We start from the raw sequence: 15,580 nt of genomic DNA, 5'->3' as shown, positions 1-15,580 counted from the left end.
CTGTGGGCCCTGGGCTGCTGCCAGAGGCCTCATGAAATGAAAGGGAACCTTGTCCCGTCCCACACAGGGCCCATTCTCTGAGCATCTTGTGCCAGCCCAGCCCCCATGGACCAAGACCTGATCCCTCTTTGCCAGCTATTCATAGACTCACGGAAGAGCATCCATCGCCAGGGGCAGAGCCCTTAGAAGTCCCCAGGCCCAGCCCATAGGGTTTACAGTTATGGAAACTGAGGCCCAGGAAACGGAGGGACTTCCTCAAGGCCATACAGTTAGTTATTGCAAGAGCAAAGTCTCAAACCCTGTCTGTCCCTTACTTCCCAGGCCTAAGCCTTTTCCCCAGGATCTGGGCCTCACCCTAAACAGGCAGCCTCCTTACCTCCCTCCCTCATGGAGAATCCACAGCTGCACTCCCCGACCCCTCTTCACTTCCACAGAGAGACCAGCAATGAAGGTTTGTTGGATTCTCCATTTCTAACTTTTCAATCATCCCAACTACCCAACTTAGAAGGGGTTGTCTTGTGAGGCAGTGATTGCCCCGTCCTTGGGAGTGGTCAAGCAGAGGCTGGTTGCCCGCTGGTCACGGAGGTTGCAGAGTGCGGACCCTGCTGTCTGAGAAGTGGTCTCTCTAGACATTCCCAGCTGACCTGGCTGGACTCCTCACAGCCCTGGGGTGACCCAAGTGAAGATGAGGACTCGCAAGAGCACTGGGCCCAGAGGGCCCAAGTGCTCCCACAGTGTGCGTGCACTGGCCCCGTCCTCTGGTGGAGAAGACAGATTTGTAAAGGTTCCCTCTGAGAGCCTGTAAGCCATCCCCTCGCCTCCAGGCTTCTCACGCTTCCTTCCCCATGGGGAGCCCACACCTTCGGACAACAGAGGTTTGGTTCCCACAGGAGCCACCCAGCAAAGTCTAGGCCTTCTTAGGCCTCTGATTCCATTGTCCTCCTCATCTTGGGGAACAGACCCTTGGGGCTGAAGCAGGGTATGAAATCCCAGAGGAAAGCAGGGCCTCCTGGGAAAGGGGAACCCCCGCCCATCCCAATTCTCCCCAGGCTGAGCCCTGGGCTTGGCCCAGCCCAGCGGGTCTGTTCAGACTCCAGAGTAGGGACCTGGAGTGGCCTGGGCCATTGCTTCCCCACTCCCTACACACTCTACGGGTTCTCCTCGAAGAAAGGGCCCTGCCACCTGGAGAGGAAGGTAAGGCTGGGAGTGGGGAGGGGAGCTGAGAGCAGAAGGTGGGTTGGTCAAAGTTATTTTCCTGGGAAAGAATCATATAATGCAGTTGCAAAGAAAATCTTATTTTCTAGGAAATAAACACACTGCTGCCCCACAGCACTCTCACAGAGGCACATGCAATACCTCAGAAGTCGACCCTTTCGCTGGTTGAAATGTCTCCATGTATCATAATGGGGATCTGGTTGAACCGGGTGAGGCCCAGGTCCAGCAGGGACTGGAGGGCAGCCCAAAAGAGGTCCTCAGGGGCTCTGTCAATAGCCGCAGGAACCTGAAGGGGGATGGAGTGAGGGGCAGGAACAGGACATTGGGAGGAGTACCTGGAGGGCAAGGGCTGAGAAAATGGCGCTGTTGGACTTTTGCAGGAAGAGGTCAGGGGCCAGCAAGACTAGGGGTTAGGACAGCAGCGGCTGATATTCAAGTGAACGTGCTTGGCTGCACGGTGCTGGCGGCATCCTTCTGCCACAGCCTAGACCTTGGTTTATGGCCCACGAGGCACAGCCCAGAGTTCCTGTGTCCTGAGTGGGGCAACGATGCAGGAAGACACCAGCCACCGCAGCAGCGGGGAGGAGAAGCACAGACATCTCAGGCGTCCTTGGAAATACTGACGGGGTGGCTTGTGAGGGTTTCCTGTGTTGCTGGTTTGGGAGCTTGGGCCACTCGATTATTATGAATACTTGAGCATTAAAGGGAAGAGGCGATCCTTGGAAGGCTGAGACTTGCAGACACCCAAGAGGTGGACACAAAATAAACAACGGCTTTTAACTAAGAATCTGCCATGCCAAGCACTTATACGTTGTCTCACTCACTGGCATAACGGCCCTGCCAGGCAGCATTATTATGCCCATTTGATAGATACAGAGACTGAGGGTCTGAGAGGCTGTGTCCAGCCCAAGGCTGGTTATTACACAGCAGAACCTTGACTCTTAACTGTTGTCCAGAGCAGTATTCTTTCCTCTGCTCTACAGCACCGAGAAGGGCCAGAGCGTAGTATCAGGGGTTGCCAGACCCCTTGCCATGCCCATCACACACCCTCTCACATCTGCAGAGAATGAGGGGCCTGGAGAGGTGAAACACTTGTCTGCGATCACACAGTTCCTCGGGAGTTCAACCAGGCCAGGCTTCAGGGCAATTAAAGTGTTCTGAACTGCTGACCAGAGGGAAACTCCCGCCCCCATCAATCTGTCACATCCACCCTGGTTCAGCTTCTGTGGTTGTAAGTCGTTTTCTTAGACCACCCCCCCGCACACACACCTGTTGTTTGGGGGGTCTTGAGACAGGGCCCTCTGAGCAAGATACTGCCCCTCATTTCAGCCTTTCCTCCCCCACCATCCACCCCAGCGGATGGCTTGCTCCCCGCTCCCTGGCCCCAGCCCCCAAGGGACCCTGGGTCTCTGGTTTTTGTCAGGCCTGAGAGCTGGTGGGATTGATTTATGAGACGAGCCCCTAACCCCCCCTCACCCTGAGCCCTCCGTCCTCCTCCCCCTTCTCCTCCTCTTCCTCTTCCAACTCCTCCCCCCCGCCCGACTGCCTGCTCAGTTTTCCACAGAGTCAGGATTTCCCTGGGGCTGGGGGCTCCAGGCCAAGAACAACACAAGACCGGTTCCCCTACCTCCCCTGTCCCTCCCATCCCCCTCTAGCTCGCGCGCACCGCCGCTGCACGGGCCCCCTCAGTCGAGAGGGGGAGTTGAGAAGAGCGGTCTGGGCCCAGCCGGGTCCCCAAGGAGGGGCCAGAAGCCGAGGCCCCTCCCATCCTGAGCCGTGGCTGCCCTCCGCCCCCCTTCATTCCCTCAGAAGTGCCTTTCTTCAAGGGCTGCCACTGGGGAGTACACAGAGGAGGACTCTGGAAGTCCACACTGGGCTGGGGGGCAAACAGAATTCTGAGAGCTCGCTGAGGTCGGGTGGCGCGTGTCAAGAGTGGTGAACACGTCCTGCACTCTGACGGGGCAGGTCCGTGAAGACCCTGGGAATCTACACTGAGGGCAAAGCAGAAAGGAGTCTGGGAGCCTCTGTTGGCTCTGGGAGGGGGCAGGCAGGGCAGAGAGGTGTCCGACACACCCACACTGGAGGTGGGTGGGGAGCAAGGTCTCCAGAAGGTTAGTGGGCTCAGGTAGGAGTGGGAAGGGGGGGTCCCGATCAGTCTCTGGTTTCCTCTCCACAGGGTGGGACTTGAGTCACAGGGAGGAAGGAGATAGAGGACAAAAGGTATGACAAAGGCAGAAGCCTGCACGATGGGGATAGTGTCAGAGGAGCAGCCAGCAGGCAGAGCCCAGGGCGGGGATCAGAGTAGGGAAGGGTCAGGGCCGAAAGGGGGCTGGAGTCGTGGCCTGGGTCTGCGTCCTCCTTCCATCCCGATCCCAGACTTGATTCTGGCCCTTGAATCTAGACCAGGAGGTATGGGAGTGGGGTGCCTGAGGAACATTGTTTCCTGCTGGAGAAGGGGTCCAGACACCCAGACCACGACAGGCAGACTGACAGAACTTCTCCCTAGAAAAGTACTTCCTCGGGCTTCCCTGGTGGCGCAGTGGTTAAGAATCTGCCTGTCAATGCAGGGGACACGGGTTCGAGCCCTGGTCCGGGAAGACCCCGCATGCCGCAGAGCAACTAAGCCCGTGCGCCACAACTACTGAGCCTGCGCCCTAGAGCCCGCGAGCCACTACTACTGAAGCCCGTGCGCCTAGAGCCTGTGCTCCACAAGAAAAGCCACCGCGATGAGAAGCCCGCACACCGCAACGAGAAGAGTAGCCTCCACTCGCCACAACTAGAGAAAGCCCGCGCGCAGCAACGAAGACCCGAGGCAGCCAAAAATAAATATGTTAAAAAAAAAAAAGGAAAAGTGCTCCCTGGAGCTCCGCCCACAGCTGGCCAGCCAGCAGGACAGGAAGCTGGCGCTGGAGGAGCGAGCGACCTGCTGTCCTGCTGGCCACTCCCTCCCTTAGCCCGTCCCCTAGCCGCTCCCCCACCCCACCCCCATCAGAAGAGGCCTTAATGCCTCTCCAGGCAGTGTGAACCCGGTGACCCCTTCAAGGTTGCCTCTTTCACACAGCAGCTCCTTTGATGAGTCTCTGAAGGCCTTGGTTTTCCTCTGCTGTGTGTGCCCCTGCCTGGCCCCGCAGTGAACCCCCCATTGCTCACCCCTCCCCTTATTTCAGAGCAAGGCCTAGTCCTGGCTCTGACTGGGGAGGAGAGGCCCTCCCCAGGCTGCCCAGGGCAGTTCTGCCCCGTGAGGGCCAGCCCCAAGACACCCCCGCAGCTAGGACAGGGAACGAGGACCCATCTTCAAGTCACACCTCAGAGCCTTGGCAATCGACTCCTCCCCAGTCGCTGAGGGCCCTCAGCCAAGTTCATCCTTGTACCCTCAGGCTTAGTACAGAGCCAGAGACTTAAAAGGGAAACGGAAATTTTGAATGAATACTTGGTAAGATGGGGAGTCACAGGGGCTCCTCTGCTTCAGAAGTAGAACAGGAACAGAGACAGGGGGAGGGATGGGGCAGGGTCACAGCTGGGCAGTCCTAGGGGAGTCAACGATGGCCTAGCCCCGTCCCCTTCAGGAAGGGCACATGGGTGCCTGAGCACCTGGCTTCTCCCTCTTGTACACAGCAGGCAGCCCAGGGGATGGCTGCCCCCTTCTACCCATGACAGCACAGGCCTGGGCTCCTCCTGGGAACACACGTGGGAGTCCTGTCCAGCCCCTCCCCCCTCAGCCAGGGCCCAACCTCCTCCACCCGCCTAGTAACCCCCCTTCCCCTCAGGCCAAATCTGGCCAATTTGTTCTGAGACAGGGTTCTGGTTTCATAGCCTCATTTGAATGATTTCCAACCAGAATTCCCTCCTCCTTTGCAAAGCTCTGCCCTCCCCTCCCCCAGCCTGCCTCTGCCTGAGCTGCTGCCCCAGTCAAGGCTGGTGTGGAAGGAGAAGGGATGACCCTCCACCCCCGACACTCAAAGTGACGCCGGCCACCACCACCCCCAGCCCGCCCCAGGCACTCCCGGCCTCCACACAACTTGCGACCCCAAAAGAGAGGCCCTGCAGGCTGGCCACTCAGAGCTCTGTCTCAGGTCTGAGAATGTGGGAGCTTGGGCTCTGCTGTCTGTCCTTTCTGGGGCCTCGGTCACCCCACCTGCCACAGGAGCAGATGATATTCTAGAGCTGAGCCCAGAGCCCAGCCCTGCCCTCAATAGAGTTTAGCTGCCAGACTAGAGCAAATCCCCATCCTACTAGCCGCCCCCGCCTGCCTCCGACACATTCTTTAGTCCCCTGGAGCAGGAAAACTGTTCAGATACCACAGCAAGGGTATCAAGAGGAAGCTGTCCCTGTGCACAGCCAGACTTGTGAAAAAATTACAGGCAGCCCCCGGGGTGCTGTCTCATGCTTCCTAACACTCCTTACCAGCAGAAAGATCAGGCAGAGATCCGTTCCCCCACCTCTTTCCTAAGACTGTGTTCTGACCCAAAGTCAGACCTGCACGGTGGAAAAGGTCTCTCCCTCTAGGCCCTATACCCAGAAGGTAGGCAGAAGGAAATTTCTACCTTTGTTTACAAACAAGGAGTATGAAGCCCAGAGATATTTAGTAACTTGTCTAAGATAACACAGCAGGACTTGAGCCCTGGCCAGTGTCCGCCACCCCACACTGCTGGGTCTGGGTCAACCTGGAGGGCACTCTTCAGCCCAGGACACCTGGCCCTCCTCCCTCTTAGGGACCGCTGAGCCACCATCTGCAAACTCCTCTCCTGGGAGGTGATCCTAGAGATGGGTCCAACAATCTGTTCTGCAGTTCAGGTATGTCATTTCCTGAGCCCTCGGGTGGGGGATGGGTTGGCACAGATTCAGCGACTTCGTTTTATTTATTTATTTATTTATGGCTGTGTTTGGTCTTTGTTGCTGCGCGCAGCCTTTCTGTAGTTGCAGCAAGCGGGGGCTACTCTTCGTTGCGGCGCGAGGGCTTCTCATTGCGGTGGCTTCTCTTGTTGCAGAGCATGGGCTCTAGGCGCACAGGCTTCAGTAGTTGTGGCTTGCGGGCTCTACAGCGCACGCTCAGTAGTTGTGGCGCACGGGCTTAGTTGCTCCACAGCATGTGGGATCTTCCCGGACCAGGGCTCGAACCCGTGTCCCCTGCATTGGCATGCGGATTTTTAACCACTGCGCCACCAGGGAAGCCCCAGCAACTTCGTTTTGCACACACAGAAGAACTAGGCTCCCCGCACAGAGTGGCATGTGAAGCCAGAGCTCTGGTGCTGAGTCAAACAGAAAAGCACCCCAGTCCTCCCTGTGCTGCTGGAGCTTCTTGCCTCCTCTCCCAACCCTTGTGGGGGTCCCTGTCTTCAAGGCCCTCTCTCTAAGGTACCACTTTTGCCAAGTGTCAGATACCCTGGGTTCAAATACAGGCTGTAACCTTCAGTAGGCACGTGCCTTCAGATAAGGCAGTTTCCTTATCTGTAAAATGGGGCAATAACAAGTTCCTTATAACCTCATAGGGTTGCTGTGGGGATGAAAATACATTAAAAAAAAAAAGTCTAGTACAAGACACAGTCATTCCCTTCTCCTCCCTTCATACATTCTGTGTTCAAGCCCAGTACAAGCCCAGTTTAGGAGGATAAAGTGCCCCCAGCAGAGTCAAAAGTCCAGCTGTTCAATATTAGAGACCTCCGTGAAACCCAAGGCAAGATGCCCAGCCTCTGTTCTTCCACCTGAAAACGTATCAACATGGTAGAGATGAAATGAGACAAGAGACGTGAAAGTAAGAGCAGTGGGAAAGGGAAAAGGTACAAATCCCAGTTTCTGGCTTCCTTTAATCCACATGCTCCCCACCTGCTCACACACTGTGGGAGAAGGCCCATTTCTGGATCAGAGGAGGAACCCTCTGCCCCTCTTTTCTTCCAGGGCCATTCTAGGGTCTCCATGACTCATCCTCCACAACAAGCCACTCTTTTTGTTCAGCACTGAGCGGGGTGCCCTTCCTGCTGGTGCCTGGCCCAGAGAGGCAGGAGCAGGGGCTGTGGGTGGGTCTGGCCTCCACAGGGGTTCCACGGCTAGATCCCGGTCCCACCTGCACCCCGATGCTACTTCTTTCTGCCCAGGCCTTAGAAATTGCCAAGGGGCAGAAGGCAGGGGAAGGGCTTCTCCAGGAGGTTCCCATGAGGCTGTGCTGGTCCCCAGAGGCCATGGGGACCCTAGACCCATGACATCATTGTCCCCCCAAACCAACACTTCTTCCTAAATGGACGCAGAGCAGAGAGCCTTAGCTATCTACCCCTACCCTCAAGTAAAAAATGAAACCTTCACACTTTATTACCTCTTGAAAGCATTTGTTAATGGTCTACTATGTGCCGCACACTTTCTTTTCATCTTGTTTCATTTTTTCATTTTCTCAGCAACCATGTGAGGTGGATGCTATTAGTTCCCCTGTGGTAGAGCTAAGGACTTATAATTGGATGCCTTCAGAGATGGGTCCTGCCTTCTAACTCAGCAAGGCCTCATTCCTTCCAGTCTGCCTGACCGCTACTTCCTAAAACCCCTTCTCTACCTGAGAAGAGATATGGCTGTCCTGCCAGCCCCAGAGAACACCCCTCTCCCCTTAACACTGTGCCCCTAACACCTTCTGTGACGCCTGTTTCCTACTTTAATCACAACCTTCCAACCCTAGCATCTGCTTGTGTCCTGGGGCTCTGGGGTTAGGCCTATTAAAGAGACCACACAGGGGACAGAGGGAGGAGCCCCTCCTCTACCACTCACCTTCTTCCTAGGCTGGTTATTTGGAAGGAGCTTTCCCAGGCCATCAAAGCAGAAGACCAGGAAAGGAATCAGGGTTGCTGGAATCCATTCCAGGATGTCTCTGTACTGGGGGGTGGGGAGGTGTTTAGGACCAAGCTTTGGTGTCTGGTTGTGGGTTTGTGTGGGGTGGGTAAGACAGGACAGATTCCATACACCAATGTGGAAGAAATGGCCAAGAGAAGTCATAGATATATCTAGGGGAAAGGATAGAGGCTATAATTTGTGGGTTTTCTTATTCTCTTCTATAGCCCTAAATACAGGAATTCATTCCTTTATCCAGCCAACCATCTAAACATCCACTCATCCATCCAACCGTCCATTCATCCAATCATCCAGTCATCTAATCATCTAATTATCTGTTCATTCATGTATCCTTTCATCCATATACCCATTGTCTTATCCATTCATCCTACCATTCATCCATCTTTCCATCCACCCATTCATTTATCTACTCATCCATCCATTCATCCATTCATCTGCCTAAAAATCTTCTCATCTATGCTTTTGTATCCATTCATCTTTCCATCCCTCCATCTATCTTTCTATCCGACCATCTATTCACCTATTCTTCCATCTCTTCTCATATTCATCCATCCATGCATTCTCTCATCCATACACCAAGTTGCCTATTCTTTCATTCATCTACTATTCATCCATCCATATATCCATTCATCTATCCATTCACCTACCCGTCATCCATTTATTCAACTATTTATTCATACAGACATTCACTTATTTATCCATCTATCCCTCTATCCATCCTGTGATTTACTTTCTCATCTACTCATTCATTCATTAATCCATCATTCATCCACTTGTTCATATATACATACATACATACATATTTTACTCCATCCATCAATACATTTATCTGTTAACTCATTTATATAGAAAAAAATTAAATAACTTAATCAAGTTCTTAGCACAGTGCCTGGCACAGTAAGCATTCAATAATGGTAATCAGAGTAGTTGTTCTTATTCTAAGATTTTATTTGAGAAGCAGAATAGTGTGGGAGTAAAAAGAATCAACTCTAGAGCTAGCCTACCTGGATTCAAATCTTGGCTCTTCCATTTACTAGTTCTGTGACCTTGGACAAGTTAGTTAACTTTTCTTAGCCAAGTTTTCCCATGTGTAAAATGGAAATGGCAAGAGTACATTACCACTGAGAGTTGGAAATGTAGAGTTGTCCCGGAGACTAAATGAATTACTAAATGTAAAGCACTTAGAATGGTGCCTGGCACATAGTAAGCCCTCAACACATTACTATCATCATCCATCCATCCCTCAGGCATTAACGTGCTTCTATCTTGTGCCAGACCCACGTACATCTTCCTGGGAAATATGCTTCATAAGGACATGTTCCCTTCTTCAAGGAGCACACATCCAGGCAGAGAAGACAAGCAGAACACTTATAATGCATGTGAGAAGAGCTCTCAGAGAGGCATGAAGGATGCCTAGGAGTAATGAGGGGGACATTCCCCACATACCCACCTCAGCCTCTTCTCTTCTCTATAAACTCTCTTGGGCAATCCTACCCACTCTCTGAACTTCATCCCTGGACTCCATCCTATGCCTGATACTCCAGCTCAGACCTCGCTCCTGAGCTCCAGATCGATATATTGAATGGCTTACTGGGCATCTCTCCTTGAAAGCTTCAAACTGAGCCTACTTTTCTCCTTCACACATGCTGTTCTTCTTCCTGCACTCCTGAATCCATAAATGGTGCCAAAGGACACCCAACTGCCCAGTCCTCAGAATCACCCAGGCCCAGACATCTACTATATTTCCCCTCCCACATCCAGTCAGTCACTAAGCATGTTGCTACTTACCTTTGCAAGATCCCTCACACCCTGTCTTCTCCTCACCATCTCTACAGCACCTCTTCCTCACCCCATCTGCATCCAGGACCTTATTACCCTTCCCCCAGACTGTGGCCTCCTCCCCTGCCTACCTGCCTCTATCTCAGTGTCCTCCAATCCATCCCACACCTGCCTCACTCCACGTCCCAAAACAGTGTGCTCATGATGTCACTCTTCAAAATCCATCAGTGACACCTGGAATATTCCTATATCACCCTGTCACTTGTCTTTCTCCTCCCCTGGACTGGAGGCTTCTTGAGAGCAGCTCACTTATCTACATTGCCTGAGGCTCCATGCCTGGCAAAGAGGAAGTCTAGGTGTTTGTTGAGAGGATGCATTCTTTTAGTAAAATAGGAGGTGAGAATGGAAGAAGGTGCAAGTGGGGGCTCGAGTAGTGTAAAGTCTGCACAGCTGCTGCAGAGGGAATTTTATTGAAAGTTAGCAAAACAAGAAAAGGATTGCTCAGAGAGATCATGGTGGGAATGTTTGGGAGTGGGAATAGTCCAGGTTGGGCAGGGAGAGAAGTGCACCTCAGAAGGCCCCCAGGTGAGGAGAAAAAGGGGTTTGGGGACCAGAGATTTTGAAACTAGGCAGACAGGAGGAAGTGGGGGGAGCCTGGCATATCAGACTTGCAATCTGGAGGAGATGGCTAAGTGATAACCAGGATTGCAGTGTAGCCCAATGTGCTGCACTAAATGGAGGCCAATTAGAAATGAAAGAGGAGGTCACCGGAGGTGAGAGGTCAGCATCTGGGTGTGAAAGCCAAGAGGTTGGAGCCAGGAAGAGCGGTTGGCCAGGTACCAAGTCCCAGAAGAAGCTTAACTGTGAATCTGAGGCTCAGAAAGGTCAAGGGAGGTGAGGATGGGAGGAAGGTAGTACAAGGGAAGAGTTCAAAGGTGGCTTCAAAAGTAAGTGGAGGGTTTCCCTGGTGATGCAGTGCTTGAGAGTCCACCTGCCGATGCAGGGGACACGGGTTCGTGCCCCGGTCCGGGAAGATCCCACATGCCGCAGAGAGGCTGGGCCCGTGAGCCATGGCCGCTGAGCCTGCGCATCCGGAGCCTGTGCTCCGCAACGGGAGAGGCCACAGCAGTGAGAGGCCTGCGTACCGCAAAAAAAAAAAAGTAAGTGGAGAGGATGGTGGGAGAACAATGCCTGGGAGCAGTGCTGGGGGTGGCTGAGGGGAAGGAGTGGCAGGGTGTCTGGAGAAAGCAGGCTCCAGTGTCCCCCACATTCCTGCAGACACTCCCTTCCTGATCCCCTCAGGCAAATACCACCTCTCTCTCTCTCTCTCTCTCTCTCTCTCTCTCTCTCTGTCTCTGTCTCTCTCACCCCAAGTTCAATGTCCAGGGAAGGAAGACGGGTCCAGGGAGAGTTGTCTCCAGCCTTTCTCCTTCTCCCTATCAGGCCACGACAAAGCAGGGAAGAGGGTCTTCCCCAGCCCCCAATAGTCAGGGTCAGGGCAGCCACCTCCGGGCTGATGTCACAGCAGGCCTCCAGCCAGAGCCTAAGTCTGTTTTCATTCCTGCTCCATGAGACAGGAATAATTAATAAGAAACAGAGAAGGGCAGAGAGGCAAAGCAGAGGGACAGAGCCGCTTGCCTGTCAGGCCGCCCCCTCCCCCAAGGTGGAACCCTGTACCATTCCTGGACTGTACTCCTGACAAGGGCCTTCAGCACCTGGGGGCCCAGCTCTCCTCCTCCCTCTCCAGTCCCTTCTCTGAAGAAGGAAAGCTGAGGCAGCCCTTGCCCATGTGTGCAGAGCCCCCTCCTTGGGGGGAGAGTGTCACTCTGAAGTGGCCCAGGTGAAACACTTCTAGGTTCCCTTAGGCTCCTTTCCAAGCTATCCTGTAGTGGGAAGAACACAGAATCGTGGGTAGGTTAGGTCTGATTCAGATCTTGGCTTTGCCATTGACTGGCTCTGTGACGTCAGCCAAGCCATGTCATCTCTCTGAGCTCTTCTGTAGAATGGGGATAGAAGGCATCAGGTGGTCAGAAACGCTTGTAGACAATGTGCCTTGCAGCAGGGAACAGGTAGAGCAGAGGGCTACAGAAGTAGCAATGGAGAGGGTGCCCAAGTGGAGTTGTAGAACTGCTGGGACCAGGTGCCCAAGACTAGTCTTCTGGGCCGTGAGAAGTGGAAGGCCCAGCTGGGGAGGAATTATGGGAGAGGGGAAGTCTTGGTCAATGTCATTTGTCCATGACCCTGTTCCTTCCTCAGCCTGAGTTGGAATGTCCTGTGTGCCCCTGGACTGCCCTGCTCTTACCTGGCACAGGACCTTTGCATATACTGCTCCCTTCTCCCCTCTTGCCAACTGCAAACAGCCTCCAAGGCTTAATTCAAGTCACCTTCTGTGGCAACCTTCTTTGATGGAATTCCCAGCCCAGGTCCCTTCCTTCCAGCCCCTGGTGCTTACCTAGCTGTAGCACTTACCTCACCACATTGTATTAGTTGATTTATATATCAGTGAGCTCTGAGCTGTGTGTACCTTGAGGAAGTGGGAGCTGTAACCGGTTCATCCCCACACCCTCAGCTCCATACACTCGGACTGGCATATGGAAGAGCCCAATGAAGGTATGTTGAATAAATGGAGGGAGGAAGGGAAGGAGGGAAGGAGGAAGGGAGGGAAGATATACTCAGGGTCAGATACCAAAGGGCTAAATAAAGGGACCTGGATAGTAATGGGGGTCCCAGCTTCCTCTGCTGGGCATCAGATAACTGGTTAGAGGACCCCTGGCCTTGTCCTAGACTGGCTCAGGTCACTAAAGCTGTGATTTTATCCTGCACCCATAACATTTACTTTGCCTTGTAATTATATACATTTCTTTGCGTGATTATTTGAAGAGCATCTATGTTCCTATTAGACTAAGCTCTTTGAAGCAGCATCTGTCTTTGCTCTTGTTCATCACAATATCCTAGTGCCCAACACAATGCCCGACACATAGTAAATATCCAGTAAATATTTGAAAAATGAATGAATATTGGAGGGAAGGAATCCCCTCCCCCACCCCCAAACAGACCCAGGATCAGGGCACTAAGGGGAGAAATGCAGAAACCATGGTCCCTCGGTTCCTTGGCAAGTTGCTGCATTCTCTACCCCTTAATGAGCTTCGTCACCCTCACCCTCACTGCCATCAAACCGCCCAGGCCCCAGCAGCCCTATCCCAGGAAGTGGGCCAGTGCCTGGGCTAAGCCTGCAGCATAATGTCCAGCATCCCCATGGCTGAAACAGGGTTGGTGGATTTCCCCCCGTACCTTGGTTTCCCCCCCACTATGCCACCAAACACTACTCAGCATTTTCCTATCTGTTCTTATATTTTATTCAAACGTCGTACTAATAAAAATGGTAGCTGACATTTTTGAGTACTTACTATGATCCCAGCACACACTTTACAGGTATTAACTGATTTAATGTTTGCAACAATCTCATGAGGTAGAAATGATTACTACACCTTTTTATAGATGAGGACATCCAGGCACAGAGGTCAACCTGCCCAAGATCAAAGACTAGGAAGCTGGGCTTTGACCCCAGGTCTGCCTATACTCTAAATCTGCAGCCATTCCCACTGCACTACCCCAGTCACCCCAGATCTCCGGTTTCTAATCCAGGGTCTGGCCACCCAGACTTAGATCCAACAGCTGCTGTCCAGGGACCTCTCCCTGGGGCCATCCTGGAGGAGGGGGATACTGTCAGGGGCGGAGCACAGTCTAGAGCAGCTTACTCTCTCTACCTATCCCTACTCTCTGTGTTCAGGCACAGAGAGAGGCACGAAATGTGTCATTTGGGGCTGCAACTCCCTCTCTGGGGCAGATGGGATGAGGGAGGCGAGGGGAAGCTGCCGGTACCCCAGGGCTAACACTTCCCCCCAGCCCCCATCCCACTGGCTTCCCTTTTTAAGCACTAACTTGGGAGATCTAATTTTCTGCCCCCAGGAATGTGTAATTAATTAACGAAGACTCTAACCAGATTAAGACCTCGCTACCTCTCATTCCTCACCTGGCCGCAGGAAAGCCAGACCCCTCCGGAGTACCCTCATCCTTCCTATGCCCTATCCTCATCCCTCTTTACCCAACTGCTCCTGGGTCTGAGGACTCATCCCAGCCCCCAGTGAGACAGACACAGGTTAGCAGGGTTAGGCGGCCCAGGTGGGACTGCACTGGGGGGGAGGAGCCTTCCAGGAAGGGGGATGGCTTTTGTCCTTCCTTCTCGGCATCCCTTCCCCCACCTCTTTTCAGTCGTGGGAAGCTCTTATGGTGTGTGGGTTGGGAGATGGGGCCAGGGAGGATCTTGTAACAGGACGTGAGAACCTGGGTAAGGGAGGTGACTTGGGGACATAGCGTGCATGCAGGGGAGTACAGATCTGATCACACGTGAAGGGAGGTATGTGTCCTGTGCTGCACAGGGCACATCCAACAGCGTACCTTATGCACCCCGATTGCTGAGTTCCAGACGCCCCTTGAAATCTTCAGCCTGGAGCGCACACACCAAGTGTCCCTTCACTGTACGGCTCCCAACCCCCCCATTCCCCCCACCCCTCACCCCCCCCCCCCCCCCCGCCCCAGCCCCGGCGCTCAGCGCCCAACTGTCCCGCTCCCTCTGCCTACCCAGTAGGCGGCGATGCCTTACCTCTTCGTGCGGAGCCCCCAGCCCAGACTCCCGCTAAAATGATTAGAGTGAAGGAGTAAGTTAGGGGGTCACTCCAGGAGACGCGGGCCACGAACCCTCCCCCATTCCGCAGCCTCGGGAGTAGGAAGTGGACACTTGAGCAGGAGCTTGGAACGCCCCCTCCCCTTTATCTGAGCCCTCAGCCCGGGAATGCGGCGCAGGGTGTGCAGGACGCCACTCAGCACCGCGTCCCCTCCCCTGGCCGCCCGCCACACCTCGCGCCGTTGACAGCGGCGGCGCCTGGGCCTAAGGCGGCCTCGGCGCCCCGCATCGTCCCTTCGAGCCCCCGCCCTCGGCAGAGTCCCCAACCAGGGAAGAAAGGAGGGCTCGGTGGAGGAGCTCCGTCCCACCCGATCCCCGGTCCCCGGGTCCCCCCGCCCGCCTCCTGCCCCACCCCCTCGGGCCCGCCCCTCCCCCTCTGCAGCGCTGCTGGGCTCCGTGGGGGGAATACTAAGGAGCGGCGCGGCGGGAGAAGCCCCAGAGCCCCAGAGCGGGAGCGCGCGGCGAGGGGCAGAGCGGGCCCCGGAGCCGGCACCGCGCGCCAGCCGCGGCCCTGACCCTCTCCCCGCCAGGTTTTGAGCCGACGGGCCGAAACCCTCCACCTCCGCCTTAGACCAACTCCATTCCCGCCGGCCTGGCCTGCCTCCCGGGGCCGGTCCCCTGCACCTGAAATAGCTGCCTGGGCCTCCACAGCTGCAGCATCGCCTCCCCCTAGCTACTGCCCCCACTTAGAATTCCTCTACGGAGCTCTGCCCTGCCTGGAAAGATGTGCGAGATCCGTGAGGCTTTGTCCACACTCCTTCCCGGGTCCAGCCAGACCCGGATGGGCAGGTTCTTTAGAAACCTGTTCCACGCCCCACCAAGGTTTATTGCCCAAGGTTCCCTCCTTCTGACACTGGGAAAGTGACTGCACACACCTCCCACCCCACCTCCCTGCGTGTGTCTGCATCTATGGGGCCTCTGAGCCCCACGCCCACTCCACCCCCTTTCTCCTTTGACATTTATTTCCAGAAGCTGTTTTCCTAACCCTCTCCCTGGTTCTGGTTATTTATCCTC

The sequence above is a fragment of the Stenella coeruleoalba genome (genome assembly GCF_951394435.1).
Source record: "Stenella coeruleoalba genome assembly, chromosome: 5".
NCBI classification, from domain to species: Eukaryota; Metazoa; Chordata; class Mammalia; order Artiodactyla; family Delphinidae; genus Stenella; species Stenella coeruleoalba.
The sequence above is the reverse complement of the archived record's forward strand: the minus strand, read 5'-3'. Positions refer to the sequence as shown.